Genomic DNA, 12540 nt, shown 5'->3' with positions numbered 1-12540 from the left:
TATCTTTTATCAGTGTGCTTAAGACTCAGGTACATAGTCTTTTTTTAAGAAAGACAATACAAGTTACATGATCTTTTAAAGAAAGAGTATCTGTTTCCTTTCTTTTCTTAAGTCCATAAATGTGATCAACTATGGTTTCTGCTCTGTACTGGGAACTGTCAGCCATTTAATGACACTAACATGGCCAGTGAGATGAATGCTAGCTACACACTCCATTTGTAGTATGTTCTTTTCTGCCACCAAGGAGGCCAGATCTCCTGTGTGGCCCATGTTTTCTGTGGGGTTCTAGGTAAAGGTTGTGGGTGATTAATGAGTCCCCAGGACTCCAGTGCACCAGTGAAGATATCTGCTGTACAGATGCAGAGAACAAGAAGAGAACAGTCAGGATCTTCATCGTAATTCTTAGACATGAACTATACTAGCATCAAAACGCCAGGGAAAGTTAAGTTACCTAGAAACTGGGACTTGGCCTTTTCAGAGCTAATCAAATGAAATTAATTCATTCATGTGAGTATTGTAAAAAATGTTTATGTTCCTAAGAGAGATCGATTGTGCTCATTGTTTACTTTTCTTCAATCATTACATAAAGAGCACCAGGTCATAGGACGGATGTATTTAGGAGGAATTACTGTACTAATAGTACTCCTGTACTATTCACCATATAAAAAGAAGATGGCTCTTTTGTCCTATTACCTGTTCCTCTTCGCAGGGCAAAAGGCCTTGGCCCTGAGGCAGGGAACAGGCATGGCTCCAGCTCAGAAAATTTGGGCCTTGGCTTCCAGCTCGAGGTCTGCTGCTAACTCACTGCCCAAACTTGGGATGGTCACAGTGTTTCAAGTCAGGAGGAAAAATGAACAATTCAGCTCCACGCTGTTCATGTCTGTTTCCTGATGAGAGATTCTCTGATTCTATAGAACAAGACTACATTCTAAGGAATGTTTTCTTCCTGGACTGTATATAGAATATTTAAAAATTTTAGAACTACTGTCATAACAACAATGCCCCATCTAGTGTCAAAAGAGGGAACATGGTCCTGAAGTGCGGATTAAGGAGTGATGTACTAGCTGCTTCTTGCTTTGGGGCTCTGAATGGTAGGTGGCATAAATATGACATCACTTTGACCCAATTTAGAGAAATAGGACTGTTTTGTATGTGCCCATCCTGGGACCTATACTTAGGAAGTGGAGTCAGACCACCACTTCCAGCTTTTTATTTTTTGGGGTGGGGGTTGCTGAATTAGAGATAAGAGCCTCACAGATTTCCTGACCAGGCTGGCTTTGAACAGTAAATTCTCAGATCTCAGCCTCCTGAATAGTTAGGATTATAGGTATGAGCCACTGGCACCTGATGAAACAGGACATTTTTAGAAGACCATGTTTTACAACTTTTATCTACATCATGTCCAACACCAGCAAAACAGGACTTTTATTCAAGGATCCATGGGCTAATCTGGCCCAGAAGTTTTACCTGAAGCTCTTGTCACAAATACACAGAGCCTCATGGGTGGGGCTGAGGGAGGGAGGGAGATGACTAGGACAAGGAAGGGTTTGCAGCAGCACTGTGTGGGTGTCAGATTACAACAAACTCTGGGAGATCACCACAGCCAAATTCTGATGTCTCACTGAGATTTTCAGACATGAACTTGGGAGTTCGGTGGCAGGGTTTTAGTCACTTCACACTCCTCTTTCCAGCTCTTTCTTTCCTAAGCCTCCCACCCAAAAGATACCATGCATACATGTTGAGAACTTTCCAGGTCCCATACTAGGCTGGCCCTCTTCTTGCTTATTGCCATCCCTGAAGGACAGAACCCAAGGGAAGAAGCAGATGTAAATTCTAGGGCATCACAGATCCCATAGAAACAAAGGATCAATCTGCCTCTGTGGCTGTGCCATGCTTTTTCTTTCCTTTTCATTAAGTGCCAGGGAAATTTAATTAAAAATTTTTATACTGCCATATAAAATTCACCTCACTTTAGGACCTGCCTCCCTCCCAGAACCCAGTGAATGTCTGTGGAGCATTACTCTATGCCAGACAATGTCTTAATGATGTTGTGGTTGAAAGCACAAAATGAATCCACACTCAAACTTTCTTCAGCTGACTCACAGCCAGTGGCTTAAGATTACCAGAAGTATATTGTACTATTTAGGATCTGAGTTCTCAGTTGACTAGGGATTGTCTCTTTTCTCTCCTGCAACTTGCGTCTCCTGGTGGGTAAGCCTATCTTGCTCATTGTTTTGGGAGTGCTTACAAGCTGTCTGTCCTCACAATTCATCTGTTTGTTAACCTGTGCTGGCCTTCCATGACCGCTATCACTAGTCCTCTGCTACTCAATTCCTTGGAATTTTACCACACACTAGCCTCACCCACTTTAGCCCACCCACCAGCCTAACACTTGCCATGTTAATTTGCTCCTGGAAATCACATCTGATTCTTACATATTTCCCTAAGTTCCTGCATCCAACTGCCTCATATTCCTGCTCCACATTCTTCAACTACCAGTTACAAGGGTGGTCTCTGCTCAGTTTCCCAATCAATCCTCAATCTCAATCTAGATCTGGCATGCAATCTGATCTTGAATAAAAGATCCATTAAGTATCTCTTTTTTTTTATTGTGAAAATACCACACAGAGGGGTTACAATTATGTGGGCAAGGCAATGAGTACATTTCTTATCAGGCATTGTTGCGTCCTCCTTTGTTTCCCATCCCTTCCCATCTCCTCCGTCTACCACCCCCCCCCAAAGTAAGTATGTCTTAAATAGCATATTCAAATGCCTAGGGTTATAATTGGGTAATATAAAGATACCTCAGGATTGAGAAACTTGCCTGGTATAAACAAAACAATGAGAATGGTTGAGCCCCTACATCTATACATGCCAGTATTTCTAAGGACTTAGAATGAGGGAAGCTGTCCCAGGGCTCTGGATTATGACTGGTATAGAGGCATCCTTTAGGACAGTCTATTCCCTGACATATCTTCCCATCTACCACAACTCCTTTTTAATTGTCTTTATGCTAGGATCCTTTGGAATCCTGAATTTGGTGAGGGTACAGGAGATCCTGGAGACAGCTACTCTTTCACATACAAAAGCAGAAATCTGTGTCTGGTAAGCAACCCTCCACACCATATCTGATATACATTTGAACATGAAAACATCTAGTAACAGGCCCTGTTGTGGAACACATCCCAGATGCCATCACAGCTGGATGAAAATAGACTAAGCATGTAATGCTCTTTGTTAGTAAAATAAGGCTAGTTGTTTAGAATATTGATTTATTTTAATAATGAAAACTGTCAGAAATGGAGGAAACACTAGGTTCAGTTAAGAGTGGATGCGTTACTTTTATGCAAAATATAAAGGATTCCTTTTTAAAATAGTCTCAGAAATCATTGCTTTTAATTGAGTTAAAATCATATATAGATATAGAAATGCTTAGTTCCGCTATGGCTGGGATAGTAGCCATCCTCAGAGATAAATTTTCACAATGGATGCTTCAATTAAGACAGTAATATTTATTGAAAGGTAAGCCATAAAAGTATAGCCTCGTGGAGCATTATTGAACAAATGTAATTTATGCTGCAGTTGGTGTACTGCGTTTTAGCACTGCTTTGATTTTATCAGCATTTGTCAATTAATCAACGTGAACCTTGTAAAACATGTTCTCTTATTAGTTGGAACAGGCAATTGTTTGCAGTCTTTGAGTGAAAGGTCGTTTAATAATTTGCTAATTGTGTAAAGTCAGACTTACATTTTTTAAAAGGTAAACTTATTGCTACTATACCTACACAGGATTCAGTTTATACCCAACATAGCCAATTTAAATATGGTTAAAATTTCTTCATTTCTTTCCTCTTTTTTCCCTTATTTTCTAATTTCTTATTTCTTTCTCTCCTCTTTTTCCTTTCCCCCTTTCCTTTCCCTTCTCTTTTATTCTAAACAGTTAAGAAAGACCAAGACATGCATTAATATAACTCAGTATTTGAAATTTTAAAAGCCTTGTAAGTTGTCATCTTTGCCAGTGCAGAGTTATGAGCCCTGTGGCTATGACTATAAACAAATGGATCTAGTTTCATTGGCAGAAAGCTGAGAAAAAACTAAAAAGCAAAAGAGGGAAGAAATAAAGTAGTCCATAACACACATCGCAATATCCACTTCTGTGTCTTTGCCTCATTCATCCTTCAGTCCTGTGGAGGAGGTATCAGCTCTACTTTTGAAAGCTGGTTCCTTCTCAGTTCAGTGAGTGAGAAAAAACAAAACTGAATTAAGCCCCCTTTTTGGGTAATCCATGTACCAACTCACTTGTCAACTCTCCTGACAACCAAAAAACAAATGTTTTTAACTCAGAGCCACATCACCACCAGCAAACATTCTACAGCCATCTGAAGGACAAGACCAAGTTTCAAATGGGCAACATACCTTGGAGAGCAGTTTCTACAATGGTATCTGCAGGGCTGAATCGAGAAATCCACACCATCTTAGAAATGTAAGTGGACACTAAGACAATATAGACTGCCTTAAGGCAGTTATTAGATAAAGAATTTTTTACAGAGTTTACTGAGGTGTTTGTTGAATGGTAATGGGGCTTGTTGGATCTAAACTCAGTGAACTGCTTTGCTAAGAACTAGCTCCTTATATAAGATTTAGGAGGCTCAGGTTGCTCTTTGCCTGTTGAAACTGGCTCCTCTGTCTGGTCCATTCCATTCCCTCTCAGTTCCAAATAAGCCACCATTTCAGGCACATTTCCCTAAATAGATGCAAACTCTCTTTTCCAGTGCCAGACTCCCTTGGGCAAATAAGGTTTCTTAGAAAGGGTCAAGGAGCGATTAAACAAAATATCCACCAAAAAGGAGTCTGGGGTTTCAGATGACTTTGTCACTTATACAGACTACCAAATTTTTGACACTGATTGGGCAATAATGTTGGATCCAATGGGTCCAGGATGAGGACTACATCTGATTATCGGCAGCCTATGACTATTTATGGTCATTAAAAAAGTGGTGGTTTTTAGTGTAATTAAGCCAATAATCAGAGAATAATAAATGGCACTTTTTCTTTTGAAATGTTTTATTTCCAAAGCTGCTAAGCCAACTTTAATTTCTTAGTAAAATTTTAAAAAGAACTTTTCCCAGAGAAAAATAACCCACCCAGCACACATGGACTACTTGTGAAATAGGTACTCATTATTTTTACTTTGAGTCACAGGGAGAAAGTCTACTTTACATTCTTTTAACATTTGCTTGTATTAATCTCAGCTTTAGAAATAAGTTCACTTCCAGATTCTCCCTAACAGTGAAGAGATAAGAGTTTTGTAAAAGCAAATGTGGGAAGGGAAGCTGCTTGGTAACTTCACAGCCACTCCCTGGCAAGGATAATTTCTATCAGAAACATATATACCATATTAAGAAGCTACAGAGGAATAAAGGAATGCATAGGGATGACAGGCTTTCATTGATTTCTTGACAACTTAGAATACTATAAATAAGTTTGTGTGTTGCCATTCAAATGGCTCCATTTTCTTGGAGGTCTTAATTATTTGTGATAGCACCTTCTGAAGTGCTCAAAGCTGGTGCTTAAAAGGGTTATTATTGGCATTCAACATAGTTATACTACAGTAAGCAGATTTACAGCCTGATATGTGTTTACACTTGATTATTTCTATTTAAGAGTATGACTAGGCTGATGATGTAACTTAGTATTCTCATAGTGTTTCAGCCTGCAAGTTGTACTTTACCAGAACATCTGGCCACCTTCACAGTACTCTAAATGAACCAAAAAATTGTAAAGTAAACTGGAGCTGGAGTAGAATGAAAGTGAGAATTCAACTGAGAAGTCTATAAACAGGCAAAAATATAGCTGGACAGAAATGGATGGAGGACCTATCAAGTGACATGTTAGATCTAAATTATAAACATATATAAGGTCATGTACATATATACACAACAAATTGACTGAAGTATGGTTTATTCAGGAGAGAATTCCAAAAGTGTAACTCCTTTGAATAACTAACATTTTAATAAAATGAATACCAGGAAGCTAAAATATGTTTGGATGAAGCAGGTGGAGAGGTAAAAAGGAGGGAGGACAAAGGAATGTAGAGAGTTAATGGTGGATAAAAACCATCATTATATTCAATGTACACATGTGAAAATAGAGCCATATAACTTAGAGATATGAGTGAGATTGAAGATGATCAGGGAGAATGAAGGAATGAGTGATATTGATCAAGATGCATTGTACCTATTTACTGATTTGTTCAAATGAAACCTCTTTGTACAACTACATAAAGAGAGCAAAAAGTACTTAGAAAATAAAATTAAAATGTAGCTAAAATTTTGGTTTTCTTCTATGGTGACACCAACAGATCAGGAGATGACAGGCATGGGCAGGGTAGTTTGTTATTTACTGTCCCAAGAGGAAGAAACCCTTCATATCACGCATGGGGAGACACTCATGGTCAGGAGGCAGAAGGAGGAGGAAATGTGGACACGGGACACCTTGAGAGTGGTTTCTCTGGGTTAAATACTTTCACCAGGTGCTGCGATTAGGAATTGCACCTTGTGGTCCAGTAACTGTAATATTTTGTGGTAGGGAGATATTCTGGCTGAAGGAAGCTGGCAAAAAGAGATAGGTGGTTTAGGGCCAAGGAGTCCAGACATGAACTCAAAGGCTGATTGTTTCATCTCTCTAATAACCAGCTATTCCTGAGAGGGTCAAATCTTGAAGACCCTCAGGATGCTAAAACACTATAAAATATAGAAAATTCGAGAAAGGAAAGCATGGTTTATACAAGCTTATGTGAAACACCACAGGTTAAAACAACTTACTTGTCAGAGAAATCACAGTCTGTGAGACTGTGATTCTAATCAACTACCTGGTGATATAGGCACCACACTCAGAATAGGTAAGATAACAAATAAAACCAAGTTACATTCATCTATTGAGGGGCATCTGGGTTGGTTCCATATCTTAACTATGGTAAATAATGCTGCGATAAACATAGTTGTGCTGGTAGCTTTAGTATGGCCTTGTTTGTGATTGGGTAAATGCCTATAAGTGGGATTGCTGGGTCATAGGAGAGCTCTATGTGGAGTCTTTGGAGGAACCTCCATACTGCTTTCCAAAATGGTTGAACCAAGAGGAAGTAGAGCTGTAGCTCAAGTAGTAGAGCACCATCCTTAAGCTAAAGAAGATAAGGGACAATCTAGCATAAATAGCACTGAGAGTCTATTCTCTGGGTCACTTTACACATGAGAGGCCATGTTGTCAGGCCCTGTCTTGAATAAGCGTTCACATCTAAGCTTGATTTCTTTGCTTGAGACTTTATCCCTATTTTATAAATAAGGTAAAACAGAAATGTGTCTGGCTTTGAAAAGCCATTTCCTCCTATGACCACGTTAGTGCAGATGGCATGGCCCTGATGGGAAACAGTCCCTGCTGGTGAAGGATTCATAAACTATTAAGTCACGGACCAAAATAGTGGCCCATTTACAACTTGACTTCTGGAAAAGAAGAGAAATTAAGACTGGTGTTCATTACCTCAGGTGCAGAAATAAATGGTGCTGCTTAACTAACTGATTGAGGTGATTGAAGTCATTCACAAAAACTTTTTGAAGGGAATCTCTATCAACTTACATTATTTTAAGAAATGACATATGTGCAACAAAAAGTACACAAAGTACTCCTCTGAGAGGCCCCCAGTCATGGAGTTCCATGGCTCAGAGAACACCACCTTAGATTTGTATTTGTAGTCCCTTCCAGAATTTTTCTAAGCAAATAAACTTTTTCTTGTGCAAATTAATTCAGTACTCATCTCAAGGAACTGGGGGTAAAGCAGTAAATAAAAAAGACAAAAATCCCTCATATACCTTACATTCCTGCAAGGTACAGTGGTCACAAGCAAAAAAAAAATTATTTATTAATCAGATAGGAATAATATTCATAAGGTAAGGCCAGATGAGCAGGGCTTTTCTTTGTGATTATAAATGTCATTGTTATGGGACACTAGTGGCTCATGCCTGCAATGCCAGCTACTCAGGAGACTGAGATTTGGGGCTCTAGGTTCAAAACCAACCCAGACAGATAAGTCCAAATGACTCTTCTCTCCAATGAACTCATAAGTATTCAGGAGAAGAGGCTCAGTTTTGGATGAAAAAATGTCAAGCAAGAGCACAAGAACCAGGGTTCAAGCCCTAGGACTAGTATAAAAATAAAACCATAGGTTTAGTTGTTAAGTAAGTCATCAGTGAAAAGGCGGTAGTCAAGTAAAGGCCAGAAAGAGAAAATTCTATCCCACGCTTCTTTTGTCCTTTAGCAATGTGTGTTATAGCCCTCATTGTGTTAGAGCTTACAGATCTATCCTATTCTTTTAAAAGATTCCAGGGTATTCTATGCTGTATGCATACTCCTTCATAGTATTAGCATTTTGTGAAATTTTGTAACAGATATTAGTGATCCTGTTATATAATTTCTTAGATGATCATTTGTGTGGTTATGAAAAGATCTGGGATTCATAGGATACAATTTGACTGAATAGAAAGGGATTTAAAGTGGATGTGAGAAGCTATGGATCCAAGACCTCACTGGGCCCATCTAAGTGACCTTCCCATCTAAGTGACCTTGCTCTAGCATTGAGAATGTGTGGGCTTCCTTCCTATATTCATGTTCCTGCCTCAGGAGGGCTTTCCTGTATCCTACCACATCTCAGACGGTGGTGTCCACCAACTAGGTCCAAGGTAATATCTAGGGACCCCTCCACAGAGGTACAAGGGGATATCTTGCCTGTCACATTTTCCTCTGTGAGGGCAACCCTTTCAAAAATGTAAACTTTCCAGATGGCAGGTTTTCCGTATTCCCCACAAAGAAAGCCTAAGCAAAAACTTGAGGGGATAGCTTATCCTCTAGGCTCTTTCCTTAGATGGAAAATAAACACACTTACTTAAAACAAGACAAAGGAATCTTTAGTTTCTAATAATATTTATTTATGCAGATGCAAATGTTTAGCACTGGGCCATATGACTGAACAGATTTCACATTTAATGGAAGATTGGTTTATTCATTTAATTAATATCTAAGGCAGTACCTGGAATCAGTACTCTGCCAGGCACTGAAGGAGAAAGAAGTATCAGTGTAACACAGTGCCTGCCCTTGTTGCCCAATTTTGCATGAAGAAAGGACAAGGGGAAAAACAATCATGATTCAAAGCAGTGTGAGCTAACAAGTGCCAAAGGGAATACGAGGCATTAACAGAACAGGGACATGATTATTTGGAGGTCCATCATGTTTTTCAGAGAGTCTGAGCTCAGATGTAAGCTGGTGTTAAAGAGAGACTTTGGGAAGGGACAGGCGTGCGAGTATATGTTTGTGTTCTGCGTAAGTGGAACACAAGCAATGGTGCATTCTATGAAAAGGCCAGATGATGGAAAATATAGCAGAGTAGTTCCATATAGGTTAAAGATAGAATGTGAGGAGTGCATGTAAATGATAAAAAAATCATTGGAGTTAAGACTTGTGGAGGATCCTAGATTCCTGTGTTGTTATTAAACATACAACAGATAAATTCTGAAAGATACTAAGAAAATACATTAATTTTTAAATACTTTTTTTGCCGATCCTGGGACTTGAGCTTTTCTACTCATGGCTAGTACTCTTAACCACCTGAGACACAGCTCTACTTCCAGGTTTTTGGTGATTAGCTGGAGATAAGAGTCTCATGAACTTTCCTGCCCAGGCCTGGCTTCCAACATCTACCCTCAGATCTCAGCCTTCTAAGTAGCAGGAATTGCAAGGTATAAGCCACTGGCGCCCAGCTAACTTCTGTTTTTATGTGTGAGGGAGTATACACTTTAGTTTTATAACTTCTATTTCAGGTTCCACTAATTTTTTAATACCAACTTAATAGTGATCATAGTATTTTATGCCCATAGTTTCATCGTAAGACTTCTAAGCAAATAGGCCAATAAACTCCTCCCTATCACTCCCCATCCTGTGCCTCAGTGGAATTGACATTTTTTTCTTTTTCTTTTTTCTTGTTTGCTTTTATTATAAAAGATATGTATTGGCCAGTGAATAACCTCTGACACAGGCAAGACTTCTGATCCAGAAAAGTTGTTCTTAATTTGATTAATCGATGGTTTAGCACAATGCAGGAAAACTCCCTGTCCAGTTACCAGCTCTCCCAGTGTTTAAGGAAGCTAGATCCATCAAAAGAGAAGAGAATATATTCAACACTTATATTTGCTTCTCTATATTTAAGTATTGTCAAGATGGTGATAATTTCTTAGAGGCTGCAAAAGTCATAAGCAAAATGTAGTGCTTCTATATCATCTAGAAATCTTTGTTCCCCCCTTTTACCAGTAGGTTCAAGACCAATTTGTGATTCAATTCTTATTCTGCATTTACATTACTGTGGACAAATAATCTCATTCACTATTGAGCCAACTAATTTAAGAGAAAGAACACTTTTGATCTTGCTCAACCTCTTGTTTTTCCTATCATTGTCTTTTATCCTTTTATTTCTTACTGCTTTTACTAATTTATTCTGGACTTTCCAAATGAACTGTAAAACACTTATTAAGATCTTAAAAAAAAAAAAGGAGTTCATCTCAACCAGTTCATCTGTCAGACCTATTTTCCCTTAAAGAGACTCAATCTGATCTGCTTGATATATTAGTTTCCCAGGATGCTCCTCACCTGATATCTTGTAGCAGTTTCTTTCCTCCTCCTCCCCCCCCTCCTCCCCCCTTACTCCTCTTCCCCGCCCCCCCCCACCCAAATTGGCAAAATCTCTGCTTCTTTCTTATTGGGTACTCTATTTCCTGGTTCCTCTTTCTTGATCTATATCCTTATTTCTGTATTGCATTTTCTCTAGTAATTTCCTGAGGAATGGTATGTGTGAGTTACATTTGCTAAGACTTTATGTGTCTATAAATATGTTAAGTCACTTCTTTGCTAGTCCAGCTTGTATTTGAACTCTAAGGAAGATGTAATTTTTCTCTTAAAAATATTTAGACAGTACCTCCTTGCCATGCCGACTCCAGTGGAGTCTGCTTAGCATGGGAAACCATCTATCAGACCAAGATAGGGACTTCAGAGACCTATCTCTGAGTTTTGGGACTTCACCGAAGTCTACCTCAGAGAATGGGGCTTTACAGAAACCTATCTCCAAGTTTTGGGACTTCATCGAAATCTACCTCAGAGAATAGGGCTTCTAAGAGGCCTACTCCTGGAAAAAGGCTGGCAAGCCCCTGGGAAAGATGTGTTTCTGCCTTTCTTTTCCCCACTGTATAAGAGTGTCTATTAATCTTTTACTGTTTCTGCTGCTCATTGTGCTTACTCATTGTCAACATTCCCTTATTCAAAGCTCTTTCTTAAGAGTGTTGATGACTCCAATATCTGATGAGTGTCTTAAAAATATGACTAACTCACCAGAGTTAAGTGCTACCCTGAAACCCCTCTTATGGAGGCTAGTAGACAAGTTATAAGTAAATATAAAAGTATTGGGGGTTTCACAAAGTCACTCCAGCAGAAGGAATTGTAAGAGATTTACAAGAAGCTGTAGGCGCGGCTAGAACAGAAAGAATGTATGGCAATTGCGGAGATAACTACTTAGGAGAAAGAACTTCCTGGTACTCTCATTTACTAAGAGACTTGCTAGATCTAGGCCTCCGTGACCTTACTATTAAAGAAGAAACAGGAAAAATCTTATGGGGTAATTAAGGCCTCTATAGAAATAAGGTAATGGTTAGATGGTGACAAACGCCGAAACCCATTATATTTCTTAGAGATAAAGCTGGAAACAAGTGCTTTTCAGGCGACCAGCTGGTGACCACCCAAGAATGAAGCCCTGCAGCAAGATTGTGTAAACTTTTGCCCTTTCAGGGGACCAGCTGGTGACCATCCAAGAATGAAGCCCTGTAGCAAGATTGTGTAACCTTTTGCCCTTTTCTTATGAAGACTTCTGTTATAAAAGTTTGTTATCCTCTGCATTAAATCGCACTCAGCACTCAGCATCCACTCCTCTTGTGTGTGAGTTGTCTGTTTACCATCTCCCCATCCTATTCCAGGTTCCTCCCTTAAAGGTGTCCTCCGTTGTCCCAAGAGAACCCGGTCCGCGGCACCTCCTTGCCACTGGCTACCAATATTACAACAGGGAAGTTACTCACCATTAATATTCCTGTTGGTTGACTTGTTTTATTTCTAAAAGGGTTTTTGGAGACTTCCTTGTTAATCCTATTGTTCTAAGAACTGAAATATGATGAAGTTCTTTTCTTACCCACCATTCTAGGTGCTTTCTGGAACCCCTGAAATCTAGAGACTGTTCTCTTGAAAGTTCTTCTTGAATTTATTTATTTATTTTTGTCTTTGCACTATTTGTCTCTCTATACTTTTTTCCCCTCTCTTTTCTCTTTCTGGAAAACTTTTAATAGAATAATGAACCTCAAGGATAGATCCACTACTTTTCTTACTCCTACCCCAGTGTGTTAGTCTATTTTCAAGAAAGTTCACTTAAATTTACCTTCTACATATCTGAGTTTTGTAAAA

General features: G+C 39.1%; 1 protein-coding gene and 1 long non-coding RNA gene across 13 annotated transcripts in view; one reads left to right on the top strand and one right to left on the bottom strand.

Moving 5' to 3' along the window:
• The window catches only part of LOC138831335 (ecto-NOX disulfide-thiol exchanger 1), a 542641-nt gene that overhangs the window by 238925 nt on the left and 291176 nt on the right, over window positions 1–12540 (bottom strand). The window lies entirely within an intron of this gene.
• LOC138831337 (uncharacterized) overlaps window positions 1005–12540 on the top strand; it is a 51310-nt gene continuing 39774 nt past the window's right edge. The window contains exons 1-4 of one of the 2 annotated variants that reach the window (XR_011373250.1): window positions 1005–1091; window positions 3018–3105; window positions 4345–4483; window positions 11781–12000. This is a non-coding gene — a long non-coding RNA (uncharacterized lncRNA). Of the gene's footprint in view, window positions 1092–3017; window positions 3106–4344; window positions 4484–11780; window positions 12001–12540 lie in introns of those variants that run through there. The other variant, XR_011373249.1, reaches the window with a different exon arrangement.

This window comes from Dipodomys merriami, unplaced genomic scaffold, assembly GCF_024711535.1.
Source record: "Dipodomys merriami isolate MVZ:Mamm:240054 unplaced genomic scaffold, mDipMer1.0.p SCAF_192, whole genome shotgun sequence".
Taxonomy (NCBI): domain Eukaryota; kingdom Metazoa; phylum Chordata; class Mammalia; order Rodentia; family Heteromyidae; genus Dipodomys; species Dipodomys merriami.
Note: the sequence above shows the minus strand (reverse complement) of the source record. Positions and strands in the feature narration are given on the sequence as shown.